The 7826-nt window shown below is 37.2% G+C and overlaps 1 non-coding gene across 1 annotated transcript; it reads left to right on the top strand.

Annotated features, from left to right (window-relative positions):
- Positions 1-1908: 1908 nt before the first annotated feature.
- LOC123456829 lies at positions 1909-2015 on the top strand. Its single transcript, XR_006634707.1, has one exon. It is a non-coding gene; the product is annotated as a U6 spliceosomal RNA (small nuclear RNA).
- Positions 2016-7826: the final 5811 nt, after the last annotated feature.

Raw genomic sequence — 7826 nt, 5'->3', positions numbered from 1 at the left:
ACTATCTTCTATTCATAGAAATTCTAAGTAGGTCTTTTTGTCCAAATATTTGCTTCAAGGAAATTGGAAGAACAAAATCATCCCAAAGAAAATATGCTGATCTGATAATACCTTCACTTCATATGGAAGAAAGGCTGTCAAAATCAAGTGTTTTAGTTATGAAGTATAAATGGTTTCTTATGGTTGAGTAATAAAGGACTCTATTTGTGACTCTTAATGCAACCTAAAAGTGAGTATGAAAATGTTAGATGCTAAGTGATATGAAATAGTTCTGTGACTGGACAGTTACCTGTGACTACAGAAATGAGCATGATGATTTTGTTGTTCTTTGGGTTTGCTACCATCAGTAGGCTTTGTATGAAAGCAATGTAGTTTTGTGGCCTATATTAGTTATGTTTCTTGTAGCTGTGACAAAACACCTGGCAAAGCAACTTAAGCAAAGAAGGTTTTATTTTAGCTCCCAGTTTAAGCAGACACATGAAAACCATGGCATGGAAAGTATAGCAGCTGGAACATGAGACAGCTGTTCACATTGTGTCCACAGTCAAGAAGCAGAGATAGAAGAGCGTTGCTGCTCAACTTTCTTTTTTTTTTTTATTTTGGTCTAGGAACCCAAATAACAAGATGGTAACAACCATATTTAGTGAGGGTTTTCCTTCCTCAGTAAAATCTCTGGAATCACATCCCAACACATGCCGAGAGGAACATCTCCAGGTCATCACATATGTAGTCAAGTTGATAATGAAAATTAACCTAAGGGCCAAAATACATCTCTAGGTATTAATGCATTCTCCCATCTCCATGGAGAGCAGCACCCCTCTGCCACTCCAAAAAGACATACCTTAGGGAAAAATAGACTGCTAGGCACAAGTGCTAGCAAATTTCTGTAGGATAATCCAAATAAATGCTAAAAGAGACTCCAATAAATTGCTTCAAAGGAATTAGCTATTCACTAGAGAGGAGAGAGAAACAGGAGGAAAACTATGACACCTTAAAATGTGATAACTGTAGTGGGCAAAAACTTTGAAGACATTCTCACAGCATACTTGCAGGATCTGGAAGAAGTGTGAGGAAAGGGATTATGTGAAATGTCCCCACAAAGAATTCAAGTGTTGAAGACTCAGTCATCAGTCAGTGACACTACTGATAATTGACTGGATCACTTTTTTGTCAATGTATTAATCCATTAAGTATGGTCATAGCTCAAAGGACTATAGTTAGAGGAAGTGAGTAAGACCATGACTTTGCAGGGAATATCTTATGCCTAGCCCTTTGCTCTCATTCTTTCTGCCTCATGTCTACCATGAGATAAGCCATTTTGCTACATCATACATTTCTGTCCATAGTATCCTACCTCACCACACATGGATACAGAAAGAGAGGAGTCAAATAATCATGGACTGAAACTTCTGAAACCATGGGCCAAAATAATTTTTTTTCCTTTCATCATGTATCTTGTGGAAAATGGAATTTTGTCACAGTGATGAAAATATGACTGGCACAGTAGTTAAGGTCAAGATCCAGAAGCCAATGAAAGGTCAGGATATGGTGATTGCAGGATTAAATGATAATGAGTCAGGTAAATTCTTCTTAAATAAGATGCAAAAAGTACAAACCTTCAGGGAAGATTGATAAATTTATCAACATATAAACCTAAGAAATTATGATTAGAAATCACCATGAAGTAGAAAAGGAAAGTCAGAAACTGAAGAAAGGTACCTATAAAACACATCATTAGCAAAGTATTTGTATCAAGATGAGATAAATAGCTCCTAAAATACATTTAAGATATTATTTGACAGAAAAAATGGGCAAAAGACATCAACACACATTTCACAGGGGAGGTAATCAGAAGAAAGATATGAATACTATCAAGTTCATTCGTAATCCAAAATTAAAAATAAAATAGTGCTCGCTTCTGCAGTACCTATACTAAAACTCGAATGATACAGAGAAGATTAGCATGACCCCTGCTCAAGGATGACATGCAAATTTGTGAAGCATTCCATATTTTAAAAAATAAATGAAATAAAATAACAATATGTTAACATAATGGATACAAGAATAGTATGATATTAGTGACTTGTTTATTATGAGTGGAAACATTAATATATTCATTTGCATATTTAAAAATCTTGTCATTTTTTTCAGTGGTATAGGCACTTATAGGTTGACCATGCTCTGGTAAGCAATACCCCACCATGCTCATGCAGAGAATTCTAATTAAACTCAATATGTTACACAAATGCATGATAAAAGACATCAAAGTAGAAGAGGAATTGGAGAAAAGACGGGGTTTGGTGGAAGGTGAGCAGGGAAAAGGGACAAGAGAAGAGAAATGGAGGGGGTTAAGATCAAAATACATTATATACATATATAAAAATTGTCAATAGGGGCTGGAGAGATGGCTTGGCAGTTAAGGTGCTTGCCTGTGAAGCCTAAGGACCCATGTTTGGCTCTCCAGATCCCAGGTAAGCCAGATGCATAAAGGTGAGGTAAGCACAAGGTTGCACATGCCCAGTAAGTAGTGCAAGCGTCTGGAGTTAATTTCAGTGGCTGAGGCCCTAGTGCATAAATTCCCTCCCTCTCTCTCTCTCTCTCTCTCTCTCTCTCTCTCTCTCTCTCTCTCTCTCTCTCTTTCTCTCAAATAAAATAAAATTTAAAAATTGTCAATAGAACACAATAATAAAAAAGTAGATTCAGTCTCCAGAAAGTAAGTTAAGACTTGTGGGACTGGATTAAATTTGTCTCAAGAGGCAGTTGATATAAAGTAAGGTCATACCATGTGTTTGGCATTTCTCCTTCTTCACTTCCAGTAGTTGATGTCACCCAATGCCTTAACCAGAGGCAAAGTAGTCTGACAGAATGACCTTCAACTTCCTATCTGCTAGAACTGAGCTAAAAAAAAAAAAAGCATTTTTTATAAGTTAAAAAAGTTGTTTCATTGTCTAGTAAAGTTGGAGACTTACTGTGAAGTAATTTTATTCTTAGGTATTTACTTACATAGCTTCCCACATGTCTATTTATTAGTTTTCTGTTAATACTTTTATTTATTTGCAAGCAGAGAGAGGGGTAGAAAGAAGAAAAACAGACAGAATGGGCATACCAAGATCTCCAGCCACTGCAAGTGAACTCCAGACACATGTGCCACTTTGGGCATCTGGCTTTACATGGATACTCAGGAATCCAACCAGAGTCTTTAGGCTTTGCAGGTAAGTGGCTGAACTGCTGAACCATCTCTCCAATCCCAGATTCCCACATTTTTAACAGTATTTTATTGTGAAACTGTAAATATTTATCAGCAGAGTAAACAAAATGTGATATAGTAATGTAATGAAATGCTATTTACAATGAAAATTATTCAGCTATAGATAAATGCACACACTCTTGGAACAAAGAATTTTAAAAAACATGTTATCCCACAAAAGTACATAAAGCATTAGCATGATACAATTTTCATGAACTTCACAAAACGATCAATAACAGAACTAACAAAATGTTTTGGAGCATCTACATATATGACAAAGGTGAAATTTTCAAAGAAATTATAAGCACAAATTCAGGAGAGTACTTGCCTTTGAGGCACAACAGTGGTATGGATTACAGAACACAACTTTTAAATGTTTTATTATTATTATTACTATTATTATTATTATTATTAGCATATTTCATATGGATACACCTTGTTTTGGTACCTCCTTTTCTCTCGTCCCTGCCCCCATTCCATTGACAATGTTCCTCAGTGGGATTGTAGGTATTCCCTATGGCAGACCACAATTTTATGTATATTGGTAACTTGCTAGTTTTTCTGTTTGGAATCATTTCATTATTGTATAAATCAAATACTTCATAAATTGGATAAAAGTTAATATGATCACATCTTAACAGACTCATAGTGAAGCCTAAACATATCCTAGGTAGACAAGTCCTATCATTTTATAAAATAAAAACCACACTTAGTCTCAGGTACATAGCATACCATTAAAGGAAAAAGGCAGCATGCTGGCTCCCACAAGGCCTCACAGGAAGGTACTCATTACTTTGGTGAACTTACCATAGTGCTGAAGTTGGCACTATTCCTTGCAACCTCTAAAATCAGATATTATAAGTTCACCAATAGCAAATCCTTAGCTTAGTAATGCATGCACACTAATTAAGCTCCCCAGACTAAGACAGACACCAAAATGCCAGTTCATTAACTGACAAAGCAAAATATAAGCCTGACATGGACCAGAATAATCAAGTCAGCATCATAAGAGAATTCTTTCCCAGTAGTCATACCACGTGGGAGGCCAAATCATAATAAAAAGTTATTTTATTAAATTTATTCTTAGAATTAACTGTCACAGGCACAGGATTATTCATAGTTTATGTGAACAGGGTATTTTTCTCCCTGTAGATATAGTGCATGGAAAGCTTCATAATACTCAGAAGGCTTATATAATGAGCTTGAAATTATCATAAAGGAAGTCAAATGAATCAAAGTTCTAAAAGGATCATTGTAGCCTGATATATCAATCTCATTGAGATGTTCTTTTTAAATACTTGATTTATTTATTTACTCTTTTACGAGAGACAGAGAAAGAGGCAGACAGCAAGAAAAGGAGAGAGAGTATGGGCATGCCAGGGCCTCCATCCACTGCAAACAAACTCCATACACATGTACCACATTGTGCATCTAGTTTTACATGGGAACTGGAGATTAAACCTGGACCATAAGTCTGTGCAAGTAAGTGATTTTAACTGCTGAGCCATCTCTCCATCCCCAAAATATTCTTAATAATAGGCAATAATACTAGAAGTACATTGGCTCAGGCTTTCTACACCCTTCAAAAAGCTTTGGTAGACATAGCTAACATGTGCCTTCCTGAAGCTTTTTTTCCATTATTATCGAATTGACCATACCTCTTCTCATCAAGATCAGCATAAACTGAAACTCTAGCCTTTAAAAGTAGCATGTTATGGATAGTTGTGTAAAACTAATGGACCCACATGCTGATATAGTAACTTCTCTACTCATTTGATTACATCATTGGGAGCACTCATTTAATCTTTCTACAAGCACTTCTAGGGGTACTTTTCCAGGCAAAATCACAATTAGGCAGTGTTTGAAGCCCTGGGAAACCAAACTCTTTGGAGTAAGGGTATGAATGAGCATCCTTCGGAAAGTAGACAGGTGTTTGCCCATTTCCTGTCATGTTTGCCACCTTGTATTACAAAAAAAAAATTAAATTACCTCAGAAAGATTTAAATATCCACAAAATAGTTCTAAACATTCCAAAGATAATCAGTTATGATTAATGAGAATGGAAGCTACAATTGTACCAGAAACTAAAAATAAAACCGTTTCTGTGGTTAAATTTCAAACTCAATAATGCATATCTTGACAGCTAAGACAGGATGGTACAGGAGGATCGTGTTGCACCTCCCACAAGAGAACATAAATATTCTTTGGGACAACTTCATTTAGAGTCTGCTTGGTAGGTAATTTGAGTTCTCTCTTTGCTCTCATTAGAAACAGTTTCACGGTTCTTCCTAGTCAAAGAGAACACTCTCGATCCAAGATTGGTAGATTGAAGCATTTTACTGTTTCATCTGAGCCAATCATGTTGCCTAGACTAAGCCTCAGTAATATTCTTTTGTTACACAAGACTAATGATGGCATGAATCAGTACCATAAAAACCTTCCTGTATGTTAAATAATTAAAATATGTAACTCTTAAGCAGAAAGAGAGAGTGTGAGCATAGTTCACGCAGAAGAATCCTAAAACTCTCTGCTATTCCTGGTAAGTTCCAGTACCAGAACTGTGTTAGCCCCAACAGTGTATTATTGGTCAGGGAGACACATGAGGCCTCCAAAACAATGCATGCAATTACTAAAACACGTGGTTACCCAGTAAAATTAAATGGCAAGACCCTACTGCTAAAGACACCACAGGCTGTGGCCACAAGACATGGAGATAGCATGCTGGATCTGAGATGGAAGCCAGCTTCCTCCTGGCTCGCTCTCATATTTTTGGAAAGTGATATGCAAGTTCCTGGGGGATAAAGGTCACCGACAGCATGAAGATGCAGTGGATTCTGTAAGCTACAAAAGAAACCAGACAGGCAAGATGACACACCAGTACAATAGTGGTACAGAGGCTGCTGGGGTATTCAACTGCTCTCTGATTGGATATGAGGCCTACTCATTGGGAAAGAATTCCTACCTGGTACTGAGAACCAAGAAAGAAGCCTTTGTTTTAGAAGGTCATAGATCCTGGAGTGAAGCTTTTCCTGTTTGGAGAAAAGAACAGATTACTATCAAAAAGTCACCCAAATGCCTATGTTTATTCCCTTTGATCCATGTTGCTCTCTTTCACTCTTGGATAGACAACCTGGTTTTTTAAAATATATTTTATTTATTTATTTGAGAAAGAGAAAGAGGCAGAGGGTGGGACAGCATGGGTGCACCAGGGCCTCTAGCCACTGCAAATGAACTCCAGATGCATGTGCCCCCTTGGCATCTGGCTTACGTGGGTCTATGTGGGTCCTAGAGAGTAGAACCAGGATCCTTTGGCTTTGCAGGAAAATGCCTTAACCACTGAGCCTCTCCAGCCCTAGACAACCTGTTTCTAAAGGTGGCAGTGACTAAAGACCCAAGGCCCATCAGTATGAGAAAAAAGAAAGCCAACTGCCTAACACAAGACAAGTCATATCTATTGCACATGTTCATTTCTTGTCTGGGGAATTTGTTTTTGAGGTAGGGTCTCACTCTAGCTCAGGCTGACCTGGAATTCACTATGTACTCTCAGGGTGGCCTCAAATTCATGGTGATCCTCCTACCTCTGCCTCCCAAGTGCAAGGATTAAAGGCATGCACCCCCATGCCCAGTGCTCTTCTGGGGAATATTTTCTAAAGATATATACATGTTCTAATAATAAGGTACATTGTTTCATTGTGACTTAGTCAAAGTTTCACATCAGGACAGATGGTACATACAAAAAGAAAAAAAATCATAACAGTAATGGGATTATTCACAATATTGATTTAAAAAAAAATCAAGGGAAATCAGCAGCATAAAGTAAAGCAGAGAGACCAAAAATCTGCAACACCATCCTTTATACAAAGGGGCAGAAAAGAAAGGAGTAACCAGACCCAGTACAGAACTTTGGGAAGAAAGCTACCCATCAGAGACTGAGGCCTTTGGTCAAGAAACAAAGCCAATCCTAATTGCATCAGGAAGGGAGTCTAGAATAAGTGTCTCAGTGCCTTTATCCCATCTACCAACTTCCTGTCAACACCCCTCTTATGAAACCAATCAAAAGTCAGAGAGAATTGATATATTCCACAAAAGTTAGCCTCCAAGGAGACAAAGAACAGATCTGGAGCAACAAAATAATACTTAATATTAATGTCTAAAGATAGTTTGTTTCTTCACTGCATATATTAAATATTCCCAATGCACAGAAAATAATATTCTGTATTACATGTTTCATATAACAACATAAACTTATATCTTTTAAGAGAGTATCTGTAAACATTTCAGCAATAAGATGTAAATATTAACCCTCTATTCTATATTCACCAGTGCTTACCTTACATACCCTTGCTATAGTCAAATGGATTTCTCAAGTTCTAAGGAACACATGGTTAATTTTTTAAAGACTCTTTATTTTTTTGTTTATTTTTATTTATTTGAGAGTGACAGACAGAGAAAGAGGCAGAGAGAGAAAGAGAGAGAGAATGGGAACACAAGGGCTTCAAGCCACTGCAAATAAATTCCAGATGCATGTGCCCCTTGTGCATCTGGCTAACGTGGGTCCTGGGGAATCGAGCCTCAAACC

This window comes from Jaculus jaculus, chromosome X (assembly GCF_020740685.1).
Source record: "Jaculus jaculus isolate mJacJac1 chromosome X, mJacJac1.mat.Y.cur, whole genome shotgun sequence".
NCBI lineage: Eukaryota > Metazoa > Chordata > Mammalia > Rodentia > Dipodidae > Jaculus > Jaculus jaculus.
Note: the sequence above shows the minus strand (reverse complement) of the source record. Positions and strands in the feature narration are given on the sequence as shown.